At 39.5% G+C, this 20,362-nt stretch overlaps 1 long non-coding RNA gene across 1 annotated transcript; it reads left to right on the top strand.

The window, feature by feature from the left end:
• Positions 1-1,157: 1,157 nt before the first annotated feature.
• Positions 1,158-19,631, top strand: LOC121956919. Its single transcript, XR_006106724.1, has 3 exons — positions 1,158-1,272; positions 5,134-5,222; positions 19,507-19,631. It is a non-coding gene; the product is annotated as an uncharacterized LOC121956919 (long non-coding RNA).
• Positions 19,632-20,362: the final 731 nt, after the last annotated feature.

Raw genomic sequence — 20,362 nt, forward strand, 5'->3', positions numbered from 1 at the left:
TTGAAAGAGAGAAATAATAATGATTATAAATTTGGCTTTTTTTGGGGGGGTCCTGATTATTTCCCTTAATTCATAATAAGTAATTTATTATCATGTTCTCAGGAGAAACTGAGCCAAGAGGTCCAGGTTTCAAAGAGTTAATCATGACAATCATCAGATTAATCACAGAAAACAATCTTTATTACAGCCCTTGATGAATAACGCAGTCTGAGAAAACTTTTCTAGTACTACATACTAGTACTTTTTCTACTGGTTTTGTCCACATGAAGCTGAGGTGACGTGGATAATAGAAACGTATGCTTTTAAATTGTATTTGGGTACCGTTACTATAATGGCCTTATTTTTTAATTTATTTATTTTTTCAGAATTTGTACAAGGTGCTTTACTATTTGACTCAGGTTTTTCACTTTTTTTTCAAATTTAATATTTTTTCACCTGGTGGAAGACTGGCATTTAAAGAATTTTACTGTATAGTGTCAACAGCAGTTTTTACTGTGCATACGACAATAAACTTCTTGAATTTTTATTACTTTTACAAGCGTCTCAGTGCTTCTCCATAACTGTTTTGTAACATAAATGTTACATGAGACTTGAAAAGAACTTATTTATTATTTATCTATTTTAGGACATTTAAATGATTTGGGGATTTTATCTGGACTTTGTATTTTCTCAGATTTTAGTACATTTCTAGGATCTGTCAGGGGGTGTGGGGGATCCTCCACTGGCACTTTTTATGATCAACTACCTCTGTTTTGATGCTATTTCATGCACCTTACGTATACTAAAAGTACAAAAAAAGTTTCCAGGGTGAATTTTTATTGTGAATCAGAAAATAGTTGTGGGGCCACTGGGCATCCTATCAGGGGCCAGATTTGGTAATGTAAAGTAAAAATGCTTTTGAGTCAGCTTTTATCTCATGTTTTTAAGTAAAATTAGGTTTTTAAGTTTGATGTGTATGACTGAATTTGAAATAATAAATGGCCTGTTTTGTTTACAGCTGGTTAAATTTCCCGCCATGGCTATATATATATATCCAAAGTCTACAGTTTTCATGGGTGAAACAGCGCCCCTCTAACTCTTAACGGCAGTTACATATTAGCCAATGACAGCGGTGAAGATCGGTACTGCAGCCTTCTGGTCGGATCAGTCAGGTGAATGTGACGGCTGTCGATCAATAACATGGAGGGATGTGGTCGCCGGTAACTCACCGAAATACGGTCCGGGAAATTTACCAGGAAGCACAACTTAGTAAATAATGACTCTTCACATAAGGTGAGTCAATCACAACCGACTGACAGTCTGTCTGTGTGTCTGTTTGCGGCCTGTTTTGTTTACAGCTGGTTAAATTTCCCGCCATGGCTCGGTGTATTTCCTGGTTCTGTGCTTTTTAAACACCACCGGCTCCGTGTATTTCCTGGCTGTGTTGTTTTCAGGACATTTATGGTACACTGTGTTGAAGAAAAAGTACTCAGATCGTTTACATAAATAAAGTACAGGTAGGCCGCTGTAGTGTAGAAGTACTGATACAAGTTAAAGTACTGCGTGAGGTGCAGTAAAAGTCGGGTATCTTGGAGTATAAACATGAAGTCGTAGAAAAATCACGAGTAAAGTAGGCCTTCAGGTACCTCAAGTTGTATTTAAGCTAACTCGGTTACTTTTGAGCTCTGAATGTATTTGGAGTTTTCTCAAGTTTGCATGTTTTTTGCACTTTTTTGGAGATGGCTGTGTGGCTTTTGTGATTGTTTGTTGCCTTTACCGAAGGTTTCCGTTGTCCTGTCTACTTTAACCCTTTGAGAACTGGTTAGATTGGCTTGATTTCTTTCAAAAACATGGGAATAAGTTATGAGCTACAAAAAAAAAGCCTGAAATATAGGCAAGGCAGCTTTATCTGTGAAGCACGTCTTACAACAGGGTCATTTAAAGTCATACATAAACACACAAATATGAAAAACAAACAAACAAAATAAATTAAAAGTAAATAAATAGACAAATAGTTAATAATAATAAAAGTTATGATTATAAATTACACGTTTCCCTTTTTTATTATTATCTTTTACTTATTTTCGCTTCATCCATTTTTAAAAACTAATTTTCTTTTTCTTTTCCTAATGTTTTTCACTTTACAGGATTTCTCTTACCAAGGTTCCTTTTTAGCCATATTTTCAAAAGAAATCAATTGTTTCAGAGTTCAAAGGTTTGAATATATGTCAATGGCGTCTGAATGAAACACAAGAAAGCTGATGTCGTTCCAGGTTTCAAAGGGTGGATAAGTAGCTGGAGTACTGTAGGCCTTGTGGGTTGCAGTAAGGCCTGATAAATGGGGCTGAGGGAGCTAAAAAAGCCCAAAAACAAAACAAAGAACGGTAACAGAAAGTCATTAAAACAAATAAAATGGGCTACATCCTCAGAGGGAGCATCAGTGATTTGCACCTTGTTTCAGAGTATAAGTTGAACACAGTTTTGTAGTTTTCGCTACAGATAAGTTTTTCAGGTTGTATTTTTATGAGTGTTTTCATTAAAGTTTCTCTCATATGTGTCGTTCCCTTAATGGTCCGTCAGTTCAATCAGCCGCTGTTAAAGAGACGCTTCCCACTGCGACTCATTCATCTTCATCACGGAGACACTTCCTCTCCGCACGGGCACATTCAGCATTATAAATCATACACTGACGGTGTTTTGTCTCTGCGCGTTCAGGCAGGTGGGGGGCTGGTAGACCTTAAGTTACAGGTTACTTCCCGTGGCCCCGGGCCCCCCAGAACAGCTGTAACTCCCCCAATTATCGCAGTGTCACAGGCTTCAGGTTCGAGCTTCAGGACTGCAGCGTTTCAGCGTGAGAGCTAACACTCAGCTGGAAAGTTTTTGTGTTGAAGCAGAGATACTCAGCTTGTTTGGGGTCATTTTTGGAGAAGGACAGGAGGCCAGGGGCCAGCGCAGCAGCCCCATACGTGTTTCTAGGAGTTTGAGACATTTCTTGCCTGTTAGGATGTTTCTAGGATTTCAGGACATTTCTTGGATTTCAGGACATTTCTTTGACGTTAGGCTGTTTGTATGGATTTTAGGGCATTTCTGTGTTTTAGGATGTGTCTCGGACTTTTGGACATTTGGAGGATTTTACTACCTTCTTAGGTTTTTGGGATGTTTCTCAGGTTTTAGGACATTTCCAGGATTTCATGATGTTTCTGAGATTTTAGGACGTTTCTTTGCCTTTGGGGTGTTTCTTGGATTTTGGGACGTTTCTCAGATGTTAGGACATTATAGAATAGACAGTAAAAATGGTCTTTTAATGATTACATTGACTCTATACCACCTTTTACTACACTGTCAGTGTTTTAATCTGTCGCAGAGACGAGGAAATACAACTATACCTGCCTTTCCTATTTCTGTTTCTCCCTCTGACAGTGTTTCTGTCCCTTCAGTTTTTGACACGTGGCACTTTACTGTGAAACATTTGCATTTTAGTAATGTCCTGCTACTTTTTGGGTAATGTGTTAAGTTGCTCATTGCCTCTCCCTGTTTTTTTGAAAGAAATCAAACCATTTTGCTCTGGTTTTAAAGGGTTAAAATATACCTTCCTTGACATTTTGTGTGTCTCTGTTGTGTATTTATTATGCTTTGAAAGCTGAGAGAGCTTGGGCAAAGTAACAAGCCTGCTGATCAGGGGGTGAAGGGGGACAGTGTTCAAACGGCGACACAGAAGTTAATCAGCACCGTTTGGCACATCGTAAAGAGCGAGCTCGCCTTCAGCAACATCTTAGTGATTTCTGTTGCTTTTGTGATGCAGTTTGAACCCTCAAACTCCTGCAGGTGAAGAGACACAGTCACCAACATTAAGATGCACCAACAGTAAACAGGTCAAAGGTCAAATCCTTACCGCCTTTAAAACAGATATCAGATATTCGCGTGTCTCCACGCAGCCCACCGGTGCTATGAAGAAACCGCCAATTAACTGCAGCGTAAATTCCTGCAGAAAGCAGCTCTGTGGCCTCACGACGTCTCTCTTCACCCAGGACGCTATTTTTAAGGAGGAATCTGGTCCCGGGGCTTAGAGGGTGTCCATAGCTCACATTCCCAACCAGAGGCCCTCAAGTCTTCAGGCCTTATTTTGGGAACACACAGTTATCCCGAGTCCTCGTCGCAGCGCTCCGACTCTTGTTTCACTGAGGAAATTCTCACACACTTCCTGTTGTTATGTCATTTCGGATGATATTAATCTTTGAGCTGCGCAGGCTGCAAATAATTAAATAACGATTCTTAGAGGATAACTCTGGTTTATTGCAATTTGGATCATATTTAGGTGCAGGGGTTTGTCCATCATCTCTCAGTAATAATGACATTATACTAACCAAGTGAGTATGAGCTACCAACACTGCTTTCCATAGAGCCACATGGCTAACGCGGCTAAAGCATTGGCAGAGGACAGCTGCTGGGATTTTGGGCTCAAAAGATGTAAAATGACATCAGAGCAGGTAGATAGTGACAGTAACAAAACAAAAGAAACAATAAAACAAAACAGGACAATATTTTGGGAGAGCATCTGCGTGATAACGTTGATCTAAAGTGAGGTGATGCGGTTCTGTGACCCCACAAAAATCAACAAAACAACCAAAACCCCTCAATATTTTTCTGTTGTTTTTTTTAAATTACCTCAGAGAATAGCTGATTTTTTTTCACAGATTTATGACTTTATAAATTCAGAGAAGATCCATTTTTTCTCAGAAATTTGTACGTTTTTTTTGTCTCTGAAATTTGTAATATTTATTTTCTCAGAAGTTGGTGACCTTATAACTTCAGAGAATAGATGTTTGAATTTATAAACTCGACTTTTTTTTCTAAGAAATTTGTATGATTTTATAACACTATATAAACTCAGAATATGTGACTTTTTTCTTGCAAATTTGCAACATTATTCGGGGAAATTCAAATTTTTATTAAAATTTTTTTTAAGAAAATTACCCTCTTTTTTTGTAGTTTTTTTAAAAATCTACACTGGCTGTAACATGCTGTCGTAGCTAATAGTACACAGCATAAATGACCAAAAAAAGCACATAATGAGTTTATTTCTGTTATTTACTGAAGTTATGAGCACTTGTTTCTCTTCAGCTCGGCTCACTGTGGTTACTCTGTCATCTGTAGTGCGTCACAGACGGCTGAGGACACACAGACAGCGGTGCAGAGTTTACAGCCACCACTCACCACTCCACTGAACCGGGGCAACACCACGGGTGAGTACAGACTCTTACAGGGCGGAGAAACTCCCTCGAGACAGTGACAAGGCCAAAAAGATCAAAGGGAGGGTTTGTTATGTCACAGCTTGTTATTTTGAAAAAAGAAAAGTGATATTGCAAAAACAAATTTCTTCAAATTTGACACTAACGTGATGAACTGATTTGAATTTGGAGGTCAAAGGTCAAGGTCCCTGTGATCTCGTCTGTCTAATTTTTGTGATAGTGATATCTCAACAACACTGTGAGGGAATTTTTAAAAACTTGACACAAACATTCATATTGACTCAGCCATGAGCCGATTAGAATTTGGAGTTCAAAGGTCGTTGTGACCTTGCATTTGTGTCATCCAAATCAGGAGATAGCCTCGAGGGAGTTTCCTAAAATTTGGCACAAACGTTCACATGCACGCAAGAATGTGCTGATCAGAATTTGGTGGTCAAAGGTCATAACTCAAGAATTCATACGTCAAGTCTCACACAAATGTCTAGCAGGACGTAATGATGAAGTTCTTGCAGTTTATATCCCAAAGGTCAAAGGTCGACTGTTTTTTAAAACACTTCTCCGGCAGTTTTTCACCATATTTCAGGAACAAAAGGGGAGACATTTGGTCAGATGGTGAGTTGGTGACACTGATCTTGAAACTGAGCTGATTGTAGAGATCTTCGGTGTGTGGAGCGTCCGTGTTTTCACAGACAAAACTGTACGTGAAACCTGACTTAAAGATTTACAACCGTGTGGCGGTAAAGAGCCCAACCGATGTGGGATTTTTGAGACCAGTGTTGATGTTATATATGATTACCGATATGGCGACCGACATGGTGAATGTTTGAGCTGAGATGAAAATATGTCATTTCTATGTGGATCTTGCTCTGATTTTGCAGCGATATGACTGCAAAAGTGCTCATGAGGCTGCTTTCTTAAACAAGCAACTTCAACGATTTACTTATTTAACATCACACACAAACAAAAATAAAGAATAAATAAAAATAAAATAAACATTTGTACTGTATGTGTTCAGCAGCAGTCTTCACTGACCATTCAAGTAAAGAATATAAAAATAAAATACACATCAGTACTGTTTGGTCTTTGCTGACCATTTAAATACAAAATAAATAACTAATAAACATCAGTGCTGTTCAGTGTCAGTCAGTTGCTGATAATTTCTAAACCACCCGAGCATCGTTTTCTGCATTATATGGTATGTAAAAAAAGTTTTCTTATCAGCGCCTATCAGAAAAAATATACGCTGATGCCGATATTTTCAGATATGTCTGTGAAAGACTCACATCGGCCGCTAATATCGGTTGACCGATAAATTGGCCGGGCTCTAGCAGTAATTCTGGTTTTGCTGATTTTCTAGAAATTAATAAAAAAATGTATGTTTGGAAACTTTGGAAAGTTTATGAAAGACAACGTTTGGATCCTGCTTGGATCTTCATCAGGCCAAATGTTTTAAAAAGAATGAAACCTCAGATATATTTATACAAAATGCACACCGATAGGCTGACGAGCTCTGTGGTTGCAACAATTAATTCGATCAAAAATACATTGAAGGAATACGTAGACAAAAAAGTGATGTAAAGGCCATATTACAGAACATTAAGCCTATCTCAAGTCAATATCAAACATCTTTACATTACACCTCCTGCAGCTCCTCCTGCATTGAACCACGTCCAAACAGTATAACTAAGAAAATATGTGTGTTGGTGCACGAGGCTCACAGTGTGACTGCAGCAATATTTATTTTCAGTGTGTGTTTGTGTGTAGATTGTGTGTTATTCGACCTGTCTGTAGATGTACTGTATGTACAGAATGTGCTTTAAAATGTAATGTGTGTATGTGTGTGTGTGTGTGTGTGTGTGTGTGTGTGTGTGTGTGTGTGTTGCTCAAGAGAGAAATGCAGCTTCCTGTCCTCACCTCCATCAGAGCGCTTCCTCTGACGCTATTAACTGCAACTTAAAAATAGTTTACTACTGAGCCAGCAGATGCAGCTCTCTAGAGATCGAGGTTTTTTAAAACCTGCAGTGACCTGGTCCACTATGAGATCCAGTCCACTCCGCACAACCCTCAAACATGTAACGGTTAATCAGTGGTCCAAACCTGAGCTGAGAGTTTCAGGTAATGACCGTCACTGCTTGCCTTTGGCTTTTTTTTGGTCAATTCTAGTAAATATCACAATATAAAAGTTGTGTTTTCAGTTTAAAAAGCAGGGGATAGTTATGATATTGCTTTGAGTTTTATAGTTTTTTTTACTTCTTTTTCAGGCAATTTTCTTATTTTATTGATTTCTTGCTATTTTTGTGGCCTTTTTTTTGGTTAATTTCTTGATTGTCCTCCCATATTTTTCTTCTTTTTTTAAATAGATTTGATTGATTTTATAACTTTACAGCACAGTGTTCTCCACATGCTCAAATACATCTCAGATTAAGAAAAGCTTGCAAATGAATAAATGAAATAAGTAACAACAATAACATCATACGAATAATAATAATGATAATTTGACAAGAATTAAAAAGTAGAAAAAGGAGGAGAAATAAAGAAAGAAACAAAAAGAAAAAGAAACAAACAAAAAAAAAATGTTTTCAAAAGAAATCAAGCAACTCATGTTCAGGTATCAAAGGGTTAATCCAACGATTATTTTTCTTGATTTATTTAAGAATTATTTTTTCAATTAGTCGACAAATCTAACGACTTGTATCAATCATTCTAAAGATTTTGTTTTTATTACTTTATTAACATAGCAATTCATTTACAATATGTACTTTTGTTGCATATATGGCTTTTTTTCCTGTACGTGTCTACTATATTTAATTAAAAAAAGGAAAAAAACGCCCCAAAATACTCTGAAAACTCATATCCTGACTCCGTATCAGTCGCCGTGTTGAAACCTCTCCTCCAGTCTTGATCCAGAAGCTTGTTTTGTTTGAGTATCTGAATTCCCAGCCGGCTCTGAAGTATCGACTCCATAAAGCCAAACAGAGGAAATGGCCAAAAAAGGTCGCGACCTTTCAGCCCGTCAGGTTCATGTCCGGCCAGAAGGTCACGGACAGCGAGGAGAGATTCGGTGCGTCTGAATCTGTCAATAAGCGAGCTTGTTAATAAAGTTAATCCAAACCTGTCGGGAAGTTAGATTGTCAGGGGAAAACCTTGACTCCAAAAGCTTTAAATGTTTTTCTGAGAATAAATCAATTAATGTGATTTTAATTTACTTTATTAGTAAACCTTAAACTCAGTAGACTCAAACAGGCATGTTGGCATTATTTAACTTTTTGAAACGTGAGCAAATTGGCTTGATTTCTGTAAAAAAAAATTAGAAAAAGGTGGTGGGCAACTTAAGAAGAAATCATCCAAAAATTAGCAAAGAATTAGTAAATTCTTCTAAAAAATGACTTGAAAATTAGCAAAAAAAAAGAAAAAATAAATATGTAATTATGAAAATTAAAATACAATTTTCTACAATTATTTAACTATTTTTTAAAATAGAAAAACAAGAAAATTACATGAAATCAGGAAAAAAACAGTCAACCAAATTATGTTTAAAAAATGCTTAAAATAATTAAAATGATAAAATGATAATAACATTTTTTCATAGCTTTTATAAAAATACATTTCTAAATCGACTAATTTCTCGCAATTTGAGGGAAACTTCTTGCCAAGTTGCTCATTACGTTTTGTCCCCAAACTTTCCACAAAATATAAACCAATTTTCTCATTGTTCACAGGTTTAAATACTTGTGAAAGATGTTTGAACGCAGCACTAGAAAACTGATCCAGGTTTCAAAGGGTTAAGTGAATAAATAATTTCAACACTGAAACTTTGGAGGGTTTTGGAGTGTCGGTCTGACTCGTATCGTAGATGTGGGTGTGTGTAGTATTAAAGCGGGCCCTAAGGGTTAAAATCAGAGTTGCTCTCCTGAGTTGTTACGAAGCTGCAAACATCACATAGCTGACGTGTTTGCTGCTGGTCTGGTTTGGCGTTGAACTTGGCGTCCTCCGGCACGTCTCCAGTCCGCTGTTTGACACTAAACTATCACATTTCCAAAACAGCGCTGACTCTCTGCGTGGCCGATGAAATATTCAATGATGCTTGGGTTTCAGCTCTTCACCAGCCTGAATCCTGCGGCTCGTACCGAGGCGTCCCCCGGGTGCCTCGCCCGCTGGACCCGCGGCCCCCTCGGCACAGTTCGGACCTCGTCAGTAAGAAGCGGGCCCCTGGGAGCCGTTTATAATCCGACCCTGAGCTGGCGGGGCCGTGTTCGTTCTCCTGCACTTCTCTGCCAAGTGTTAAAAGAGAGATTCTTAAAAAATGGAGTTGCCATATGTAGCGCACCCCGGAGCTTTAAATGAGCTTTTCATCGAGGAGGGGGTCGAGTTTTCTCGTCCAGCCAGAAGCGCTCAGAGACGAGGCCGGCCGCCCGCTGACAGCTCGACCATGTTGAAGGACTTTTCTGTGTTGGTGTGTGGCGTTCAGCGTAAAGTCAGTGGTGTTGAATTTTTTGTTTTTACGCTCATTATGTTCGAATGCTGTTAGAAAAGTGGAATTATTGTGTCAGTCCGACTAAAACTGGACTTTTAAGATACATGTAAACGTGTTAGTCCCACTGAAATTGAGTTTCTTGAAATCCAACTAACACGCCCAGATAATGTAATTGGAAGTCGCGATATTTCGTCATGTAAACACCTCAGACGGACTTTGACTGGACTCAATATTCTGCACGTGCTCCTCGTCGCTGCTCGGGGCTCCCTCAGTGTTTAGAGATAGGGACAGTTTGTTATTTCAGTTCAGTAAAATGAGTGTTTTTCTCAGTTTGGTGTTTTTGATAAAACGGCCTCGTCAGTAAGAGCTGTCTGACAGCGAGGTGAAGCAGAGAAAATATTCTAAATATAGAGTACACTTACACTGATATTGATTTTTTTGTGGCTTCAATCTAATCAATGAAGTGAGTTTACTCAGTTTGATTTTGTGTACGTGACGTTTTCTACCCCAAAGTTACTGTAAATAAACAGCTGTGATTGTGATTGGGTCGATATCATAGACTGTATAAATTTAGGTTTATAGACACTAGCTGAAAGAGGGCAGATCAGCTGCTGAGGACGAGTCAGACAGACTTCATCAATAAATGGATCCCCCCCCCGCTGCTGGTACGCTGGGACAAGGACAGTCGTCACATGAAATATCCTAATCGAGCTGTAACTGCAGGGCCACTAAACTGTGCATGTGAACGAGCTTCAGTTTGTCTTCAGTTGGGGTGATTCATGACGTGATCAAAGTCATTGATCACAGAAAGATGTTGATTTCCAAAATGAGCGTCGGCACATCTCAGTAAGAAATAGTGCATCACAGCATGTGTCACCAACGTTATCTGGCTGTTTTCAGTGTACTTTAATAAACACAGTTCAAAACACACGAAAAACCTTAAAGTCTGAAGTCACTTAAGAAAAATCAAGTTGTTTAAAACTACGTTTCAAAAACGCTGTAGTCAACGAGTAGTAAGGTTAACCCTTTGAAACCAACATCTTTTGCTGCGTTCAGACGCCTTTCACGAGTTTTTAATCAGACCAACAGATCAAACACGGACTCGGACTTCACCAGACTGTGTTGTCGTGTTTGGGGGGACGGTCTGAGTCCAGGTCACAGGCTGACCTCCGCTCAGACACGACACCAGATATGACGATTACCAGAGAGGAGACATAAACAGCTGAGCGTCTCCTCCTCGGGAGCTCCTCAGTCAGTTTCGCGGTTTCTCGGCGTAAACGGCGGGTCAGTTTGATACCTGAGTGGCGAGCGTGGACGCTGCCTCTGTTTACCCTGAGGTGAGGCCAGCAGCCGGACTGAAAGTGATACGCCGACTGATGTTTACTCAACTGCTGTGTCCTAACCTTGGTACCTTCGGTGGCTCCCGACATGATCCACCTTAATACTGACAAATGACTTTCTGACCAGGAAGCACCACAATCACAGGGGGGCCACGGGTAATCCGTCTGTAAGGAGGAGGATAAAGATTTTGGGGAGTTTCAGTGTTAAGTTGAAGTTTGGTGGTCGAACAGTTGATCACGAAGAAGCTCGTTCGATCAGGGTGAAAGTTTCACCCAGATTAACGTGACCAACTATCATTAAACTAAATTATGACATTTTATTTTGATGAACCAGTTGGGAAATTCAGGGCTGAAATCGCTGTTTAAAGTAACTGTTTGGAGGAGAGTGGTACCAATATTTTGTTGTGGTTTATTTATCTATTTATTTAATTTCACATTTATTCCACTCTTGGTGCCACAGAAATAAAGAAATCTGCACAATAATTAAAAGAACAAAAAGATTTTTTTAAAATGTAAAGTTAGTCCTTCATGACATGTTTTTGAAGAAATATAAGTTAAGTTATACACATTTACGAAACAAAATCACAGAAACGTCCTAAAATATCAACAATCCTAAAAATGTCGTAAAATAACATCCTTAAGTCCTGAAAAATATCCTGAATTCAGAAATGTCCTTAAATCCTTGAAACATCCTAAAATCCCAGAAATGTCCTAAAATCTTAGAAAGGTCGTTAAATCCTGAAATGTCATCAGAAATTCTAGAAATGTGCTCGAATCCTTCAATAGTCCTAAAATCCTATACATTTCCAGAAATCCTAGAAATGTCCTAAAATCCCCGTAATGTCCTTGAAATATGTATGGGGCTGCTGCGACTGGCTGAAAGCCGTCAGTTATACGCACATCACGCCACGCTCAGTTTATTAAAGACATTTCGATCCTGCTTGGATCCTCGTCAAAATTTTCTAGAAAAATCTAGTAAAGTGGACTTTTAGTTTGGATTGTTATTTTCACATGAAAACAATAGTTTGTTGGTGACAGATATTTTAGAGACAAATCCGCCTTGTACATGGCAGCTACAAATACAATATTTAGTTGACCCACTATTGAATCTTTTACCTTCAGAAATCAGTCTAACATTAAAAAAATCCTCAGTCCAGAGGTGTGTGACTGTTTTCAGTTTGAGACTCTCAAACTCATTGATCATCGGCTGCTCCTGATGTTTGGACGCTGGCCTTGACCTCGACCTGACCTCCACCCCTCTGACTGGTTAGTGTCGGGTTTCTCTGTCCAGCTACTGCCTGCAGCAGAAGATGGTGGGACAGCGGAGGACAACCAGATGGACTGTCTCACTCTGTCTCACGCTGAAAAAAACCCGTTACAGAGTGATTTGATGTAATAACTGCTCCCAGCTTTTCGAATGCTTTCAGTTAAACTGGTCTGATTTCACGCGTCTCATCTTAAACGCGGTGATGATGCAGCGTGAGCACATGTTCGCGGCTATAAACAGGCAATTAAAGTTTATTAAGTTTTTAAGTATGTCCACTTCTTTGCTCATTTTTTTCTGTTAATGGGTATTTAGACATATTTTACGCATCCCTGAAGGTAAATTACACTTTTTACTCCAATACATGTTACACACACAGGCCCAAAATACACAAACATGCACAAGCAGGGCCTTAAACACATGCACAAAATAGACAAATGTCAGAGCATGGCGGCTTCCTATGGATAGGCGTCCCAACAGTTGCCTTGCTCAAGGGCACCTCAACCTTCATGTTTTCCTTCAGTTTTTCCCCAAAGGACCAATAAAAGTACCATAATGGATTGATAAGCAGTATCAGTTAGAGCTGTAATACCATTAAAATCTCAATGATACCCTTTTTTATACTGGGATGAACTCTGTTATTCAAATGTTGCTGTTGTTCAATCCCCATGAACTCAGCAACTGACATCCCATAATGCACAGGGGTTCACACACACATTCATTTATATGTAGCAGCCCGCAACAAGATCAAAATATGGCGCCACATATCGCTTTTGTATTTTTGAGCTCGAACATTTATATTGTAGTAAGTGTCAAAGAGGACACAACAAGAAAACACACACACACACACACACTCACACACACACACACACACTCACACTCACACACTCACACACACACACACACAGACACACACCTGTCTCCCTGTACTGACGTGTGTCTTGAGAACACATCAGTCGTTGCCCTCTGCCTCCTTCTGACCACCTCGGCACTTTTTCCTGCAGGAGGCGACATGTTCAGAGGTGCTGAGGTCACTTCCTGAGGATCAGATGTCGTGCCCCGTTGCTGCGTCATCTGGCCAATCACTTTACGTTTTGTTCCTCTTTCACTCACCTGGTTAAAGGACCATGATATGTGTGTGTGTGTGTGTGTGTGTGACTCCACCTGTCTGCTGAGGTCTCAGCTCGGGCTGATGGAGGATTGACCACCAGCGGCGTCCTCTGATCCTGTAGTGAGCATTTGATCATGTACGTCGCCTCGTTAGCTCGGCCGCTGAACACTGTGGCGGTCCGCTCGTTCACACTGCAAGCCTTAGTGTTTGTTCTAGATCGGATGTGATGTGACCATTTACGGTTTCATTTTGAAGTTATTGTGCAGTGAAAGCAGGCAAATGTGGAAGCAGATGATGAATAGGAGGAGAGTGAAGAGAAAGAGAAATTTATGCTGTTTTTTATAGAGAGCGGGCACAGGCGGTGGGTGATTGAGACGCAGGGATTCGGTCAGATTCGGGCCTGCAGAGTGAACGTAGCTTTGTAAGACACTTTTTAGAGAGATCAGCAGTTTTCCTCTCAGGTTTTATTGGTACGAAATCATGCTAAATTTGAAATGCAATATTGCACATATTGAATTTCCAAACTATTTTTATGTGGAGTTAAGGCTCGGGCATGGCAGGGTTTATAAGAGTGAAATTAAGACCTAAATCTGTAAATTTTGTTGTATTTGTGTCCTTGTCTACCTGTAAACTGTAGATGGAAAGTAGTAACTAAATATGGCACAATACATCTCTGCTCTGTGTGTGAGATTGTTTTTTGTACACACTCCCTGAAAAATAAATGCCATAAAGTCTAAGAAAATTAAAATAAATCACTAAACTGATTTCATGGAATCATTGTTATGAGTATATTTGCTTTATTAGAAACCTTTACTGTGATAACATTTTCAGCCATATCGTCCAACACTACAACGAGTCATGTTTGATTGGTTTTTTTTTTTGCAATAGTTGTGTGTTGAAAAAGTCTGTCTGGGTCAACACACACCATGCTGTTCCTGCAGCTATGGTAACGACACACTAACTGGCGCTAAATTTTAGCTAAATGTGATTATCAGACGTAAACTTTGCACTGCAGAACTGACCAGCAAGTGTCATTTCTGTGGATGCACATTTGTTTGTACACAGACGGTTCAGTCTCGGTCGTGCTGGCGTTGCTGGATGTAAGCTAACACTGTTTTAGTGAAAGCTGCGCCTCGTTCCTGCAGGCTCTTCACACGTCCAGCTGCTAACTGCAGGATCAGACCCAGAATTATGTTTCCTTGTTGTTGAAGCTATATGCAGTCTTTTCTTCTGCCACAGAGGGACTGGAGGAATGGTGTTTACTGCACAGAGCCAACTGTTCTGCACTGCTGACACACACACACACATACACACACACACACATGCAACACACACACTGTGTTTCATACAGTTCATGTCATAATCTTAATTTCCCAGGTTTCATTATTTTCTGTATTTATTTACAAGTAAAACTGACTTTACTTGATCCCTGCCACTCGATATATCCAGCCTCACACACACACACACACACACACACACACACACACACACACACACACACACACACACACACAGGCCAACACCCCCACTACCCCTTAGTCTCCCCACCCACTCCCTCATTGGCCGATCGTGTCGTCACGGAGACAACAGCTGTCTCCAGGATGAAGAAGCTACTTTGAGGGTGCCAGCCAGTCTGCAGGCCTGCAACTGGAGAGTCCCATGAGTCCCTCATGGCCTTCAAAACACACACACACACACACACACACACACACACACACACACTCTCTCACACACACACACACACACACACACACACTCACGCACACACACACACACACACACACATCTAGAGACGACAGTTTTTTTCCTCAGTAGGGAACATTTTGTTCGTCCTTCAAAGTTTGTCCTCAGCGTAGAACGAAGGCGTGAAAAAATCTGAAACCACAAGATCAAATTAAACAAATAACGACCATGTAGTTAGGAATATTAATACAAAAAGTCATGTTTGTAAAGGGTCTTTATTCAAGGGCTTTGGCACTGATCGTGTGATAACTGAAGTCACGCTTGGGTTTGTTACAGTCAGACAATGATTTCATTTATTTAATATTTATTTAAAAGGGACACGGTATAGTATAGAGTATATGGGAAATACAAGTATAGAGTATATAGAAGTTAGCAGGACTGGTGATTTATGTCTGTAGTACCTTGGTAGGTAACAGACAACAGAAACTATCAAGAAAGACAGAAAAAGTAATAAAATAAAATTCATGCAGGAAAAAATACAACAATTCAATCTGTGAGCTTTTCATTTAAATAATGGAAGAAAATCTCATGCACCATAAGTGCCAATGGACCATGAAATTACACATCACAGAGTGACTTATTGTCGCCTCCAGATCTTTTAAATAAAGCAGAAAACGATAAAAACGGTCCCTGTAGCCTCGGGGAAACTGCTGGCGTGAACAGAAGCTGCGCACTCAAAGCTGAGATTGGTCATTTTCTTCTTAATTCTCCGATTGTGAGAGATATTATGCCACTTCTTTCATAATGTTGAGACTTGAGACTTCTCTGGCGATAACATCCCAGTAACCATGGTGATAGATGTGTTATGACGTGTTTTGAATCTCTCCCTGCTACCGACTGCGCACGTAAATTTTTCTGCAAAAATGTTCTTTTTTTTCCCAGTTTTCAGTTAATTGCATTGTACAGTACTTTCTCACATAGATATCGAAAGTAGTTAAAAATGCAAAAAGACTTTTTAAAACAAAGTATTTTGAAATGGGCAGGCGTGCTATTGTAAATAATAATAATAATAATAATAATAATCCATTTATTTATAGAGCGGTTTTCAAGGTAGTCAATGACAATATACAAAAGTAAAAAAATATTATAATAATGATAAAGTAATTATGATAGTAAACTTTATTTGTATAGCATTTATCTAAACAAAGTTACAAAGTGCTTCACAAGTGCATAAGTACAAAGAAGTATACAAATACAGTAGACTAAAATGCACAGTAAAATACAACATTAAAGTTCATATGACACTGATCACTCACTAAATAATCTTATTTAGTGAAGTTTAACTGTATGAAATGAAAGTGTTTTGTTTAAAGTTTAGTTTTGACACAACATGCACACTGCTGACTCACTGAGGGAGCTTTGTGTGTGTGTGTCTGTATCTGTGTGTGTGTGTGTGTGTGTGTGTGTGTGTGTGTGTGTGTGTGTGTGTGTGTGTGTGTGTGTGTGTGTGTGTGTGTGTGTGTGTGTGTTACATGTGTTGTTTTGGGTCGACTGCAACTGTCAGGACAACGACCCGTCTAATCTGCACCTGCCACTGACACAGCAAATGTATGTCTACACACACACACACACACACACACACACACACACACACACACTCTCTCACATTCATACAGACGGCCCACATAAGAGACAGACGGAGCCGAGCCTCTGAGTGACCAACTGCAGGGCATGCTGGGAAACTGTACGGCAGCTAGATGATAATTTTACTCTTTTTAATTTTAGTAACTTCTCTGTGATCAAACACACATTTTTCTCCCCAGTTTGTTGTACTTGGTGTGAATTTAGACCTCGTTTGTTCACCCAGATCTTGAATCATTATTTAGCCTGAACGTTTTGTCTTAATTGATGGAGCTGTGATGCTTTTATTTTGGTGTGTGATTCTGTGGAAACACTTCGTAGAGACGCCACTGAAGGACATACTGACGGAGGAAACAGAGGGAGAAAATCTGATGTGATTTTTTTGACTCTTTGAAACTCACTGATGCACAGACGGGGTACACACGATACTGATGTTTAACCCTATGAAACCTAAGCAAATTGGCTCTGTTACTTTCAAAAACATGTAAAGAAGGAAATAACTGGAGCTAATATTTAATATTTAATAACTATAGTTTTACAAAAAACATCGAGCAAAAAGATACAAGAAAATTACATGAAGCACAAAAAAAGAAAAAGAAAATAATGAACCAAAATTTAATAAGTAAAAAATAAAAACAAAAAAGTAACATTTCAAAGTTATAGGAATTATAATTAGATTTTTTGGGACATTTTCTCTATTTTCTACTTGTTCTTACTTTTTGTAATTTCCCAATAATTCTGAAAGCAAATTTTCAGGTCATTTTCTTGTCACCTTTTGCTGATTTCTTTCAATGTGTGGGAAATTTATTGACAACTGGCCTTTTTTTAAATGTTTTTTGAAAGAATGCTATTGAAGGGTTTTGACCCACAAAATTTAAAAATGAAAACACAAGTCGAGTGATAAAATCTTGAATATTGCTCATTATTATTATTATTATTATTATTATTATTGTTATTTATGTTGTTGTAATTTTAGTTTTTTTATTTTATTTTTATTTTTAATTATTTTATTTTTATTTTATTATTTATTTTTAATGTTCTTTATTTTTCTTTTTTTGACATTAATTATGCTCAGAGTATCCTGTCAACATTGTTCTTGTGACCCTGAAACACTGAAACACTCTCCTTTATCCTTTTGTTTACATATATATGTAAACACGAATTTTTAAAATGAATATTTTAAAATCAAGTCACATGTATTTTTTTCGATTAATTCCATCCTAAACGTCACAGTTGTGAGTACTTATCGTGGACGTAACGCTGTATGACAGTTAGTTAAAATGTGCAGCGACTCTGCTAAAAGTCTGTAAACAAAACGAGTGAAAACTGAGTGAAACACCTGAAAGAGTTCAAACTCTTGTTTCAGTCAACGTAAAAAAAAAAAGAAATCTCAGACACACACCGTGTCTAGTAAAACTGTCTTTATCGTCCGTCTCTCTCTCTCTTTATCTGTATCTCCGTCATCTCATTCACAAAACAACACACGCTCTCACTGTTACAACACACTCGCGGCTGGACGGTGATTGACAGGCGGGGCAGGTGTGGCCGCTCTGCAGCAGCGCCCCACCTGTCGAGCCGACCCCCTTCGTGCCCACAAAACACACACACACACACACACACACACACACCCACACACCACCCCCTCGACCCCTGACCCCGTGACCAACTTCCCATCCCCGTGGGCACCGTAACAATCCCCCCCCCCCCCCCACCCCCCCCAGTCACCCTTGGCCCGTGACCAACTTCCCATCCCCGTGGGCACCGTAACAATCCCCCCCCCCCCCAATCACCCTCCCTCCAGTCGCCCTTGGCAACCGTGACCCAGGCTGCAGCTTCATAAATAAAACAGAGGCTGTACCTGCCCGCTGCGGCCCACCACTGCTGTTTACAGCCAACCCCGTCACCCGTGACCTTTGACCTCTGCACCCACCTCACCCCCCCGCTGACACCACTGGGCAGTACAGTGAGACAGGGACTCAACTTGCTTTGTTTGGGGGTCACTTTTGCAAAAAGACAAGAGGCCAGGGGCCAGTCGCTGCAGCCCCACACATGTTTCTGTTGATGTTTTTAGGACATTTCTATGATTTCAGGATGTTTCTAGTATTTTTGGACACCTCTAGGATTTGGGGAAATTTCTAGGGTTTTTGGACATTTCTAGGATCTTAGGACATCTGTAGGATTATAGGACATTTAGCTTTGATCAAGGATTTTAGCATATTTCCAGGATTTCAGGATGTTTTTAGGACATTTCTAGGATTTTAGGACATTTCTACGATTTTAGGACATCTCTAGGTTTTTAAGGATTTTAGGACATTTCCAGAATTTAGGACATTTCTAGGATCTTAGGACATCTCTCGGATTATAGGACATTTAGCTCTGATCTAGGATTTTAGCACATTTCCAGGATTTCAGGATGTTTTTAGGACTTTTCTGGAATTTTAGGACATCTCTGGGATTTTGTGAAGTTTCCAGAATTTTAGGACATTGCTAGGATTTTTAGGATTATAGGACATTTATATCTGATCTAAGATTTTAGTACATTTCCAGGATTTTAGGACTTTTCAGAATTTTAGGACATTCCTGGGATTTCAGGACATTAGAAACTTAGCTACAACCTTTATCGAGATATAAAATGGTTTTGGGGGTCCAGTCCAGGGCCAGGTTTGGTTGGTGGGCTGTCAGGTGAGCATCACTGCAGCAGGGCCTCAGTTTTATCCTGTTACAAGTATATCTTTTTTTTTTTTTTTTTTTTTTACTTTTTACAGAGAGGATGCTGCCAGAGACGCTCTGATCAGAGTTTCTGAGATAATCTGTGGTGGTCCACCTGTCCTGGAGGATTTCAGTGTCCCACACAAATGGAGGAAATCAGACCGCAGACATAAACACTTTAAAGATGTGTGAGTACTTCCTGTCTTCTTACATTTGTACTTGTTATATTGTGAAACAACACAAAAGCTCCAGTTACGTTCATTCATTCATACATACTTGCGGGGATGTTTTTGTAGCCAGACTTTGCTGCAGTGAGTGCTTTTGACTGTCACTCTACTCTTTGGTGAAGGCGGACGTGATGCAGCGGCACAGGGAAACGCCCGGGCGTCATTGTCTGTGTGAACGGGGCGTATGACGTGGAACATGTCTGATTTATTTTGGCGCCTGTGTTAACAGGTTAGAGCAGCCACAGTGGCGGCGTGAGCAGCGCTGCTCAGGCGCGTCTTGGCTGCTGCTCAACTGCGGCACATCTAAAGAAGCACTGATTTTTTCTGCGTGATGCACAGTTTTCAGCACAAATAGAGAGTGAATATGGAGTTATAATGGTCATACTGACGTAATTCCTCATTTCACAACCGTTTCAGTGTCTTTATCTGTCACAGACATGAAGAAATACACATACATCTGTTTTATTTACTCAGCCTTTGCTATCCCTGTTTCAAAATAAAAGCCCTCTGATAATGTTTCTGTTGACAGAATCACATCAGTTGGCTTTTATTGTTAAATATTTGCAGGACTGTGTTTGTTGACAATGCTTGCACAGCTTTATAAATAAGTGGAATATGTGCTTTAAATTGTGGAAATATAGTGAGGGCGACTGAGGCTCAGCGGTAGAGTGGGCCGTCCTTTAAT

This window comes from Plectropomus leopardus, chromosome 17 (assembly GCF_008729295.1).
Source record: "Plectropomus leopardus isolate mb chromosome 17, YSFRI_Pleo_2.0, whole genome shotgun sequence".
NCBI classification, from domain to species: Eukaryota; Metazoa; Chordata; class Actinopteri; order Perciformes; family Serranidae; genus Plectropomus; species Plectropomus leopardus.